This window comes from Ischnura elegans, chromosome 2 (genome assembly GCF_921293095.1).
Source record: "Ischnura elegans chromosome 2, ioIscEleg1.1, whole genome shotgun sequence".
Classification (NCBI taxonomy): Eukaryota; Metazoa; Arthropoda; class Insecta; order Odonata; family Coenagrionidae; genus Ischnura; species Ischnura elegans.
The window spans coordinates 31,669,734-31,683,763 of record NC_060247.1 but is presented as its reverse complement, the minus strand read 5'-3'; the positions used below and the strand labels follow the sequence as shown (position 1 = coordinate 31,683,763).

At 36.4% G+C, this 14,030-nt stretch overlaps 2 long non-coding RNA genes across 2 annotated transcripts; one reads left to right on the top strand and one right to left on the bottom strand.

Moving 5' to 3' along the window:
* Positions 1–2,113: 2,113 nt before the first annotated feature.
* LOC124153543 lies at positions 2,114–10,412 on the top strand. The gene is made up of 3 exons (XR_006863685.1): positions 2,114–2,578; positions 8,386–8,511; positions 10,153–10,412. It is a non-coding gene; the product is annotated as an uncharacterized LOC124153543 (long non-coding RNA).
* LOC124153541 lies at positions 10,409–13,528 on the bottom strand. Its single transcript, XR_006863683.1, has 3 exons — positions 13,360–13,528; positions 11,440–11,584; positions 10,409–10,623 (listed from the first exon to the last, which is right to left on the bottom strand). It is a non-coding gene; the product is annotated as an uncharacterized LOC124153541 (long non-coding RNA).
* Between the last annotated feature and the right edge of the window lie 502 nt (positions 13,529–14,030).

Genomic DNA, 14,030 nt, shown 5'->3' with positions numbered 1-14,030 from the left:
GTGGAGAGTATAAATATTACCCAGAACCATAGTGGAGAATAGTTATATGGCAGAATACAGCGATACCTTCAGGAGAAAATAGGACCATGCATTGGAAGGGAATTTTTTTCATTGCCTTGCTATTAACTGCAGCTTCTTATGGAGAGGACGATGAACGTACGTATACTCACAAACCCTCTGTAAATATTTTGACTGTCAAACTGTTTGATTTGAAAAGAATTACCTATTTTCACCGGAGAAAAACACAAGCTTGTCCGAAAAATTCGTATTTTATTCAACAAAAAATAAATATTTCACAATTGGGTGGTTTCCTATAATTTTTTATTGCCTAAATCGAAAGATTATTACTCCTGGAGTAAGTATTTCACGCTTTTAGATTTTTAAATGGCGATATCTATTTTTCGCGATTAAATGAAAAGTGAAAATTTTCAAGCGCGCGAAAACGCGACGCGTAAGTATGAATGCCGGGAAATCTCTCCGTGTGACGTATTTCTGGTTCCTGCTGCCGCCCTTTGAGGTGACCTTGAGGCGAGACTTAGCGCTGATACGACGCAGGCTTCTAGCGGGTAGCCTAGTACCCTGCTGGCTGGTAGCGCTTGGCTTAAATAAGGATTATTAATACCTTATCAAACGAAGAAAACTTTCCGACCTTAGCCAGTTTTAATAAGTGATTATTAAGACATGTTTCCCTGAGCTCTGCGCCTCATGCATGCATTGGTAATCTCAGACGATGTATAACTCCTATCTTCTCGTGTAGAAACTAGGTCCCTGTGACGTCACGTGGAGTGGCATCGCATGGGCGCCAATCTGGCCCTTTTCAAATGAGGATAAAAATGGACCATTGCCATTCGTCTAAACCGGTATTTCTAAAACGAAATAATTTGTATATTATGGATACAGTAATGGTGGGTAACGAATCGCAATCAATGCCTATCGTTTTCTTTGACGAAGGAAACTACCCTATTGTTTCATTTCCTCCTTCCTAGAACACATTTATTACTTGAAACAGACGTTAACTTGGCAGATATACTTGGTGGTGCTTTTTTCACTTATACTGTACTGTCAATCGTAAAACATTATCAGAGAGTTAGTGAAAAACAATATTACAGTAAATACCTGGCGGCAAACGGAGCTAATAATAGCCTAAAACTAAGTTAAAATTTTATGAAACATTCAAAGTTTTCAATGCTCGCCGGATTTCATACCTTAGTATGATATTTCATATTCAATAAGCAGAGGAAAATTTTCCAAAGGAGAAGGTCATGAACAATTCTACTTCCTTTTTTTCAGCCGAGTCAACGTATCAGTGTGGAAACATCCGCTGCAAACTTTCGGAATGGTGCGTGACGACTACATTTGTATGCTTTCGCGAACCATGCAACATTGATACAAAATGTGTTAAGTTGTGAAAACAATTTACAAGCCACATGATTCAGTAAGTATAGCAACTAAAACAGAAAAAAATCACGTTCATGAGCTAAATGATAACCATTGGCGGTGAGAATAAGTTTGCTCGTTGGTTATTAAAAAAGTAGGAATGACTATAAAAATAGATTGATTGCAGGTTTCCCAATGAGGCAAAATTGACTGTACCTATGGCTCCAATGGTTTTAAAAGGAATCCTAAGAGACCTATATTGATTTTCTTAATATTTTCTCTCGGCTAACTTAAGTAAGATAGAATTTTGAAAACTAATTAATTATTCTCGCAAAAAGTGATGCAAGAATGCAATATTATAAATTAAATTATCTAGAGAAGCAATATGTAACATTTATCAATGGAAAAAATCAATTAAAGGGTTATTCATGCATTGGTTATAACGAGTATTCATCTCTCCCTATCTCTTCTTCCAAAAATCAGCGCTTTATTTCGACCATTCCTTAGCATAGTGCGGCAAAAATGAGCTCTAAGAGTGCTTCATTGGGATGTAAGTCATTTTTTATACCCAAAAATGTGGCATGAAAGAATACATTATATGAGTGAGCTCAGGACAAACCGGTCGCGAGCACTTCCGAGCACATTGACTTTTCGCGAGGCATATCGCCAGGGGTCAAGGCTTTGCGCTGTATGGAGGTTCTCTCGATGCGTGGGCAGACGAGAATGATATGCGAGGAGGAGGAAGACAGCGGCCCTCCATCAAGAGCAACTATTTAACCAGTCGCAAACCCTACTCAATAGAATTCGGAGGGGAAACTTATTTGGGGAGAAAACGAGGGCTATCGTGTGCGACCTTTTAGAGACAGCTGCCAGTGTATCTTTGAGAGTACCAAGATGTTTAAGTTGTGCAGTATGATCGGCTTGATCATCCCTTTTCTTTCATCAAGTGAAGCCATTCCGTATCCTGTAACCACTGAGGGAGGATCTGAGGCAAAACCTACCGTGGCTTTGGCGCTGAATGTCTCGGAGACTTCAACGCCTATGTCACTGCATGTCTCGGAGACTTCAACGCTTGAATTAGTCTCCAACTCTGCCGCAAGCTCGAGTGAGGTTCCCATTAATTCTAGTGTGACGACCTCAACGGAGCCTTGGACCAATGCTACAGACTCATCTGTCGAGGAAACTACAAAATACGAAAATAGTGAGTGCATGCGCATCTAGTAGACATACCCTGACAGTAACAATTCGATAGCGGCGGCACGGGCGTTCGGGGATATTTTGGTGGCGTGCGACACGTAACGGCGTCGGTGCAATTGAAGGAAATGGTCACCAACGATTAAAAAATTGAGTTTCAGGACTTTAGAGGTGCCAAACAAACGTATAATATTGAATACGCAACGTAGGTATATTCTTGAAAGTTAAAGAGATCATACTTTCAGCAGACTAGCCGTTGACGTCATGGCATGGCTAGTTTTACCAATTCTATTACAGGCGATACGAGACGAGATTAAAATAGGAAGGAAAAGCTGAATATTTTTCTTCGATTTCCCTCCGCGCGAATACCTATTAGATGGTCATCATTCTGTAACTTAACCGATCAAAAAACTGAGGAATGTCCAGCATAGCTATTTACCAAGGTCCTCAAAGTTTTTATCTGAGGTAAAAAATAGCTTTTTTTCTCCCTTGCGCGATAAAACGTCTTTATTATTTCCTCCATCATATTCACTCTCTTTCATTAATGATACTGAACGATCGATAGTAAATAAAAAATAGCATTGCCTTTCTTGTAAAAAAAACATGACTTTTATTGTAGCCTACTAACTTATGTATACCGTAATGCAACTTTATGCATTTTCTTATTATTCCTAACAACATATTTTGTGTGTTCTAGCTATATTGACAGAAAATCGTAATGAGTAGTTGGCAATCTTTGCCTTTGAATAATAATGTTTGCATGCGTAACGTTTTTGTGGTGTGCATGTGGGAATCCTATTGCATGCTGGTGATTTATCACCCCCTGCCAAACACCCTAGAGGTGGCTCGCAGGGTATTATGTGGATCACCAACTATAATTGATTAAATTCATATTGAAAATGATTTTTAGAAACAAATGTTCCATGATAAAGAGGTTGATAAATTCAAGAGGGCGAAATTGGTTGTTGTCCGCAGTCAGCTTACTTGGGATCGCCATTCCAGTACAGCAAAAACTCCTCTTTCATCCCACGAAAGTTATTGACCTGAATCAAATACTGCCTGATCCTTATGACTTGAAGATAGGAGTTAGTTAAATTAATCCCCTAACTAAATTTAAGTAAAGCGTATTTGAAAAAAAATAAAATGTACTCCTGCGAAATCATAGAATCTTACGCATTTAAATATAAATAAATGACCCAATATGTAACGTGATAATGAGTTGAATCGTATCCGAGTTTAATAAATTATTTTATTTTGAGGAGTCAGGTGTATTTCATTCCAATGTGTCCCAACGCTTAAATTGGTACATTCCAAGTTATTATAGCTCAAAATCATTAAATTATGCCTAAATATGTAACTACGTTAATATTTTTATGAGATAATCCCAATGAAACATATTTAGTGTTGCTTATCTACACCAAGCCAGTGAATAAATACGTATTACATTAAGAATTATAAACTCTACGGGTGTAATCATTTCTTGGGATTTTTACTTCTAGTCATGACATTTCCTGGACTTCGTTAACATTTTCTAACCATCAATGAATTAGAGATAAGTTATAAATTCCTGCTCTGATAAATTACAATCAATTGTCTGTAAGTTATTAAGTAATATTTAAATCCGATAGAACTGATGAGTATTTGAAAACATGCTTGAAAAAAAAACATACGAAAATAATTAATTGCAGTCAGTAGAATATACTGGTATATATTGGTAACTTCAAAATAGTTTACTCCGCATTATTTTTCTTTGTTTTTACTCCCAGTTCATCTAAATTATTAGCTATTTCACTCTTTTTACACTTTTATTTCAAATTTTAACAAGAAAAAAATCTAATTTCCAGCGAAATAATTCTTTATATTCTCTATTTGAAAACAGAGCCAGGTGACTAAATGTGAAAAGTACATCTGCCTACCTGATCACCGTTGAACAGAAGTAGTGTTTTAATGTTCCACCACGCCAACCGACTCAAAATTGCTATAATAAGTACTCGCCGTATGCATAGGCTCACCGGACTGAAACCCCATCAAGTTTCGACGCCGAAGCAATTCATCAAGGAGACACTCGATAAAATGAGAACATTGTTTAAATTTTTTATATTCTTTCTGTGATATGGAGTTCTTTCATGGCGAGATTGTTGCAGCAAATATTTTAAGCCTTATTCTGTTCTGAAAACTTCATATAAAAAACATTAGCATCACTTTTAAGCTTTTAACTTTAAACTTGTCTTTTTCTCCTTCATAAGAAAATTATTTAAAGTTTTTCATTCTCACAAGGTACCCTACCGCAATTGTAGAATACAAGGAAAAAATAAATCTATCATGTAAATAAATTCTTTAATTCTATTATATTAATATACCAAGAGAAATTTCCTCATTATTCGTTCGTTTTACCCAAGAGAATGGATATCTTCCATTAAATAATAAAGTTATACACTGCACCTGTATGATCTGTACACCCTAGGTTGATGAATAATATGCATAATTTGGTATCAGCCCTGGCGTGACTCTCTCTGAAGAGTAACTACTTAAAAAATACATATGATTCACTGCCTTAATTCTTACGGAAATAATTTTATATAGTTGTGTTTTTACAGTTCATAATCCTTAATACATACAGTATTTACCTATCCGTTATCGCAAAACCTTCACTCATTAACTGTATGACTATAATAGCACGTCTATGTCTCAAATAGTAAGAAAGATATTATCGTCCAGCAAAATGTCTTAATCGATCTTTATTCTATATTTCAATAATATCAATAATTTCCCTTTCACTTGATTTCTATAGATGTTTTCCACGATTGAATCACCGAAGACAAATCGCCAATGGTTTTGGTAGCCTTTTTGTTCAAATTAGCTACGGCATTATGTCCCCATTTATTGCTAAATTGTAATGAACATCTAAAACATCATATTTTTTTACTGTTATCTTTGAATACACTTATACTTTGAATAAATTAAAGGAAATTGAGATCATGTTTGCGCGTCCCTCATGACCTTGAGTAGTGATCGTTCCTATTTGGCGGCTTAGCAGGAAAGATCCCTCAATTTTATTAGCCCGTATTTAGCCGCGTGTCTTACAGACCAAGGGGGGAAAGGGGCCGTGATAATGTGAAGAGATGGGTGATTCCCGTCCTCGAATCTGACGAGCCAGAAAAGCCTTAATGCGGTCACCTAAGGATATTTTCTTGCCTATCCAAGTCGTTAATGACATGGCGCATGTTTCTATGGCGTTATATAACGAACACATCATCTTCTCTGGAATGACTTTCTTCGTCCACTACAAGATAAAGAGGACTAAAGTCATTGGATTTATGTTTTCAGAGTCGATTCCGACCATACACGGGCGGCTTTACACGCTGAGAGTTTAAGTGGCAATGCATTATTCCGAAATGGTATCCGTGCGTGCATACATTTTGAATAGTTCCTATTTCCAGGTCAGACATGAGGGAATTTGCACAACCGTTCAGTTAATATGCCGTTTTACGCAAAATAATTTTTCGAATATAAACATGCGTTCAAGAGATTTCACGTAGAGATCTCCATTTATATTATTTTCGTCCCTAGCTTCTACCGATTTTGGAAGAGTAAGTTAAAAATATTCTTCAAAGAATACATAATGCAGTACCACCTCAATTCCCATTTAGAATGCTGAGTTTCCGGAAAATTTATTTTAAGAGAGTACATCACTCCCTTTCAGCCGGTCGATAATTGTATTTTTTCGTGACGTGCGGCTCTTTTAAACCCTACGTTAACATATTGCTATATTCTGGTTTTACACCTAACCTCACTGAAGACAAGAAATTAACACTTATTGTTAGTAAGATAAATGCAATATATGATGACTTCGATGAACAAATGATGAATGAGAGTAACATAATCTCACCACACGTTGTAATACAATCATGTTTGTTACATTTAAGTAATATGGTAAACTCATGTAATTGTGTGAAACAGTAGGTTATTAAAATCTTTTAACCTTTAACAGTAAAACTTTGGGTGTTACCATTTCATCTCATTTTTAGGATGTTCATATGATTATTGGCGTAGTCAGAAGTAATACAAGGAATCTAATATTTTTTTTAAAGTTTTATCACAAAGGAAATCTAATTGAATGTATGAAATATATAGGTCAAATAAAATAGTAGTAGGTAATCACAGTAGTATATATTTGAAAAGTAAAACAAAGTCGGATGCTTCGGTAAGTTGCTATCTAGCGACGAATTAGATGAAGATAGAAGTGAAAAAAACCTTAGCTCAAATGTTTTGACTATAAGACAAGATTTTTTGCTTATCTTCCCGAGTATGATTGTGGAAACCTTAAGAACTATGATGACATAATTTAACCCACAAAAATATATTATTTTTCCTCAAAGTATAATTCAAGAGAATTTTTAAAGAGAATACCCTTAGATTTCCAGATTTAGGTTATTCACGGACCAACCATAGTATTTCAGCGCAAAAATGGCCAACACAAGAATCAATGTTCAATACTATGTCCTCTATTAACTCATCCAACGTGTTCCTTACCTGTGATAGTCTTCGAACTTTTCGGAAAATTAGCAGCAGCTGAATACAATCTCAATTATTCGGCTCCTCAGAGAAACATCAATAGAACCACGCACACAACGAAGACGTTCATTTCGTAACCTTGATACTCTCCTCTCAAAAAAACGAGTGTAAATGCCCTGTGGAAGCGGGATCTTCAAAAATATCGCGAGGATTTGACCCCATTAATTGCCCTTCCCCTCAGCTTCAAATTCGGTGACCTCGTCAAATGACGTCACCACTGTTCTGGCGTGGAATTTACTTCCCGCAAATGTGCGTACATTTTCCTCCAAAGGACTGGCCGTTAGCATTGGAATTTTTTTGTGTTCTAGCCAGTTCGGCCCTTACGTCACGGAAAAGTAGAATCATTGGGCACAGGAAGCGATATGCCTCCCCTCCTGAAATTTGTGTTGCCCCACCTATCTATAAAGGACTTTGTTTTAATGAGTTAAACGCATTCTTTCTGAGATTGTGAAATACCTTGTGAGAAATGCGAGTAAGCATAAAAATCTATAGAATTAGTTGGGAATTGAGGACCACAAATGGAGGAGTCCTCAGAATAATGGAAAATAATATGGTTATACACTAAAAAAGAAAAGAATTACAATACTTCAGACATATTATGAGAGGAAAATTTAAATAACTTCACAAGGTATTATACGGGGTAAGATTTTGGGTTGGAGAACGAGCGGAAGAAGACTCACGTCCTAGTTGGGCAATTAAATACTGTGGTACGGCTGCATGAACTTCAAACTGTTCCCATCAGACCTATCAAAACAGAGGAAACCCATCATGAAAGCCTACCTTCCAACAATAAAATGAGACGGCATGTAAAGCAGAAGATGAAGAATAATTAACAACAGATTCTGTAACAGATCCACAATAAGTCAAATTTTCTGGAATTTTTTTAAGCAGGGTCACAGATGACTCCTAAAATCCACCTCCATCTCGAACGCGTACCTATCTACAATCAGAACTGTAAAAAACTCATATTGTTTACAAATAAAAAGGAGAAAATATAAGGAAGGGAGGCAACCACATTATTTTGTAGCACAACCTAGCTGAAGAGAGACTCGATAATTATTTTATATATCTTCCGCGTTGATCTTCAATATTCTATGCCGATATCAACGAATAATAAATTTCTTTTTCTCTGCCCCAGCAATAATGACAGCAATGGCTAACAAAGTCCGTTTTCCATAATAGTACTTGAAATTTTAACATGTTGCGCAAAATATTAATTTCGATTCTCAATTCCAACAGGTACCACTTACCAATGTGGAGACAATCAATGCAAGCTGGATGAAATATGTAAGTGGACCGGGGCCCAATGCATTAGGGCACCATGTTATGTGGCCACCAAATGTCTCAAGAGGACCTAATGCTGTTGTGAGTATTTTTAATTACATGCCATAGTAGCGAATGCCAATGCAAGCAGGCTGATGCCATTTTATAACCTGTCACAAGTCGTTACCTTTTTTCCGTTTACAGAAAAAATGACGCTATGACGGAATCACACTAAAAACATGATTAATAACACCTAAAGTACGATTTTAAGAGCTATGGAGTAAAAATTTGAATTAATAAATGAAAAAAGACTCTTCTTATCTTAAATTTTTCACTTGAGGATTCATAATACTTTGCAAATTGGACGTATTCAGTGGTCTTCCATCACATGCATATGTTATTTTACGGTTTCAGAAATAATATTTTTCTGGTTAAAATTTTCAAATTGGAGCATTCCATAGAACTTTCTATTGCGGGTTTTGATTGATATTTGCATACCTTTGCGTTCTTTCTGTGTGGATCATAGAATTCATAGTAACCGTGTGAGATTCGGTCATAGTCCACGTAGAAATAAACGTTTATTCAACCTATACATTGAGGAGTAGACAGGATCGCCGGCAGTAAAATTTAGATGATGCAAGAGTCCAGACTTTGTTTTTTAGGGCGCAAAGCGCGCCGATGGTATCTCCGCCATGAGTTAGTCCCTAATTATTAACAAATTGAGTTCCAAAGACTAAGAAGTGCAAAAATAAGATGAAATATTGAGTATGCATCCTTCTACGGAAGAATTGAAAGATTTTCCTTCTCGAAATAAAAATCTGTCCCTTCAGTAGAATTAAAAATCATGGTTTCGCTAGTAGTGGCCTAGGTCGCCCAAATGACGGCGTGGGATTTCCCCATTTCCTCCCTTCCAACCCTATCCTCACCCTATAGGTAGGCATCGGCGCTTCTTCCCTTTTGTTCCTTCCTCTCCACACCCCTCACGAGGATGATAAGGTGTATAAGTTCTGGTTCCTGGCCCTCGTACGTTGTATCCCTCCAAGGGCCCACTCTGGGTCCTCATCCGCTGAGCATGCATCCGAGTACCGAGCATTTTATGATAGATTTACGTTCTCATTTTCAGCACTCTAGGCCGCGGCGTAAACGAGTTTTCGGTTCTGAGGGCGCACGCCTCTCCTTCAGAACGCCATCTTGTGGGGGTCAAAGAGGTAAAACTCGGCAGATGTGATCGAAAAAATTTAAAAATGTACGTGTTTAAGATTTCCTCGAGGCCGAATGATAACTACCAATTTGTCTTGAACCGAAACGGTCTTCGTCCAATCCCTAACATCCGAATGAAACGTAGCTAACGTCGCGAAAAACTTCGCTAATCACTTTAACTACTACCTGATCCACCTAAAAGTGAATTCTTATAGATCAATTTTTTTATAACCAAGCAATAACAGAACAGGTACGAAAATTTGCCTTTTGTCATTTATCAGTCAAAACAGAGATGGAGGAACTATGCCAGGTTTACGCCTAAACACATTATAATATAAATTAGTTCCATACTGATTGAATACGATTATCTCTCGAAATTCTGATTAATGTAGGAATAATTATAATAATGTTGATGGAAAGTTTATTTTTTACTGCTAATTCATCCTTCCATTAAATGAGAAAAGTTGAAACTGCTTATAGGTGTTGCGTATCCTCGGATTTTTTACCTGTATTTTAATCGATCTTTATCGATCTTTTTTTCAGGATCTCCAGAGAACAGCGTTGTTGCAACGCTTGAAATAAGGATGCAATACTTGAAATCACGCCCGCGGGTTGGAATGCTGTATTAGGATGTGCATGGGATTTATGATTTTTTTATTTTCTATGTTGCTATTTTTATTCAATTCACTTTGCATTGAGAAAACTTCAGGGAACAAATATTGGTGTCTTTTAAAGTAAAAACCGCAGAATAATGTGTAAAATAGGGTAAACTAAGGACTAAAAAAATAAAGATATTGAGTCTATTGCGTGAAAATTTATTGCAATTACATTTTACATGCGTTCAGGATAAAATCTGGAATGCTGTTCTTTCGTAAGGCGCCAAATGTTTCTGTTCAAAGGCTTAGTCTTCATATTTTTGTCGGTGACGATCAAATTACAGATGTTGCGCTGTCCATGGGAAATTCATTCCTTGAAGAGGTGCATGTAGGGATGTTTTTCATCCATTCGAATCACCTAAAATAGAAAGCAATACCTACACACAATGTTACGAATAGTATACATTCACTCATGCACTTCACATTAAGCAAATAATTATTAATCCAAATTGTATGATCCATTTTCTTTTGTACTATTTTTTTATTGGGGTGACTACAGATCGTCTTCTTAAGATCATTAGTGCAGTATAGAGGAGGATAATTTTCAGTAATTCCTGATAAGTCAGAATTTGACGTTTGCTAAAAATATTTTGCATGGTAATGCACCATACATCTATGAGTCTCCTAACCATTCTATGAGTCTCCTAAAAATCTTTTCGTTCGTATTTATAAAATAAATTATTGATTTATAATAATTTTATAAGGCATAAATTGAAATTATACTGAAATGATGCCCAAATAATTCTATGGTCACTACGATAAAACGGCAATTGCAATTGATAGCTTTAAAGCTATCAAATTTGCAAACATCATAAAATTTTGAAACATTAAGCTAATCAGCAACTGACTTACATCTCCAGGACATATTTTCAATATGATATGGCTCAATCACGCAATAAATTTATTATGTTTAAAAAATCCACTGCCATCTTAAATTAACGTCTTTGTTTATGATGAAGTTACTTTGCAGACCGCGAGTTGCCAAACCATGACCTCAAAAAATAATTATGGATCAAGTCCATTAGAATAATATGGGTGAAAATTATAGAGCCTTAATTATATATAAAGGAGGGCGAGAATAATATCGTTCACTTCATCCATTGTCTTTCATTTCGTGCGGACGACTAAACCGAGACCGTAAATTGAATCGCATTCACAATTGATTAATACTTACGATGGTCACACGTGTTCAGCAAACGAGTTCGGTGGAACGCACTTAGTGGACTCCTTGCAAGGTGCTCTGATGCAAACAACCCCAGTATATTTGCACTCTTCATTCCATCTGCAAAAATTGTCACCACATTTTTTATATCCAGGACCTGGAAGACAATAAGACATATGAAGAATGGAAAATTGTGGAGTTGACGGCCACCAAACCAGCACAGAATGTGGGGTTCCCATTAATATTGCAAACACCATAGTTAATATTTGGTTTAATAATTAAGTAGTTAGTAACGAGATAGTACCAATTTTTAGTGTAGAAATAATTCAAATAAAAAAGTCAGGCTAACATTTAAAGGCCTATGAACCACTATGCTGTAGTTCGATACGTGAGGAACAAAATTCAGTCCATTGTTATGGTTATATCCGCAGCTTGGCGATTCCCATACATTTCAACTGACAATCATAGGCTACTATATAATGTTTTTTTCTCCTTGCATGCTTGTTTCGGTTAGTTTAATAGATTCCTTTTTCTCCTCGCACATAAATGAAAGTGATGAATATGAAAACTAGTCATTTTTTTGCAGTGACAGTGGAAATGGTTAGACCAGAATAGCATTCGTTTCCTTCTATATGAACCAGCCATGGAATCCCTCGCGAGAGAACTTAAAAAGAGTTTTAGGATATTCCTAATGCTCTCCATGTTTCCGTCAATTGTTCAAATCAAACTTTAAACTAGTTTACTTCGCTTCATAGAGCGAAAACAAAGGTTAGGATCTTAATACATTGAAAATTCTAACCTATCTAACGCATTTACAGTTTCCATGGTGAATACGGGCCGTGAAATCCGGCAGGAAGTTTTTTGTGCTCGAGAAACAAAATTTTTTCAAGCCTTTGGTATAGTATTGTTAAAATTCCGATTATGAGAACCTGATATAATACAATGATAAATATTGTTCTTTGAACATATAAAAAATATATGCTTCTTCGTTGGCATCTGCTTGACGCCAATTTTTCATGCATCACTTTGTGACCGAGTCATAACTCTTGACTCATCCTTCCTCTTTTAGTACATCACGAGAATCGATACGATTGTACGCGGATGAAAGCTTAACCTATTCGAGTGCACAACTCGATTCTGGAAAAACGGAGCAATTGCGATCCGTCAATTCGTAAAGTGTTGCTGGTGGATGACTAATCCTAAATATAGTCTGGCTCGGATACAAAGGATTCCCATCACCATACCCTTATTACTCGTGCAATAAACATGCTATAGGCTTAAATTAAGCAAAGGAGCGACTCTTGAGCTTAAAACCATTCGCATGTACCACCACCATCACACCATGCCAGACAGCAATCTAGATCGTTATCGAATGTTCCTGTTACCTCCAGGCCAATGGCCTACTTGTAACAATTTAATCATAATAATATCCTAGAGCTAAGCTATCGTAGATTTTAAGGTACACAAGTATATAATTGTGGACATGCTCACTTACGCATCAGAAGGAATTAAAATAATTTGACATTAAATTGAAAATAAGTACTCTTCCGTGAAGAAATACCCACACAATTTACGTAGTTCGTTGTCCACGTTAGATTGCAATCTTTTTTTTTCATAAACCTCTATTTTGATCCATCATAATTACTTTTTTAACGTCATTTAGCTGTTGCTATAGAATAAATAAAAAAACTATATTATCTATTCAGTGACGTTCATGTGGGTAAGGGATGAAGGACTAGAGGTTCCTTTCCCGGAAAATAGCATTAGCTGCCTGTACGGAGAATATGGAGAATAAGATAAATATGGAAATATAAGAAAAATACAGGAATGAAAATAGTCTGGCTTGATATGGTAATTTGACTTATGGACAGGCTCTATGAACAGAATATAGAAAAGGAAATAAATAGTTAGTAAAATGTAAGGGAAACGTACTTATCAACTTTTTGCAGCCCGCTTCCCCTTCCAAAGCCAACACTGAGAGCAACAACAGTGCGACAAGAATGATGCCTTTCCCTCTCATCTTCAATTGCGATTCTTCAATTGTAAGAATAGATAGGTAGAGTCACAGTATTCTCTCGTGTAAAGTTATGTACTGAGGAACTCTGTTTCTTATGCTCTTGATATACACTCATTATTCGTGCCGGAATGCACTTGGCGTGATACGTAGCGCCGAGATAATGCGCGAGACGTGTCTCTATTTGGGCTCCAGTTATTTCTCATTGCATCCGCTCTGCGAGCCGTCAGAAAAAACATAGAAATGCATCATCTAATCTATTTTACGATGTCAGTGAGCGCAAAAAAATTCTCTTACTGAAAAAGACATTTTTATGCAAACGATTAGCCTGAGATATATTCTAAATTCCAACTTTTTCTTGGCGAGTATTTTAAAAATCTTTCGCTTTCTTAAAAGTTTGGAAAATTATTTTGCCACAAATGAATAATTCCTACAACAGATACATAAAATATAGACGCATCTTCCACCATTTCTAAATACGATTTCTGGAACTTCAACAAGCCTCGGTCAACTTGCAATGAGGTTATGAAATTAATGACCAGCTTACACATTCCATTATAAATCAAATGCAAGGATCTACATGCCAACG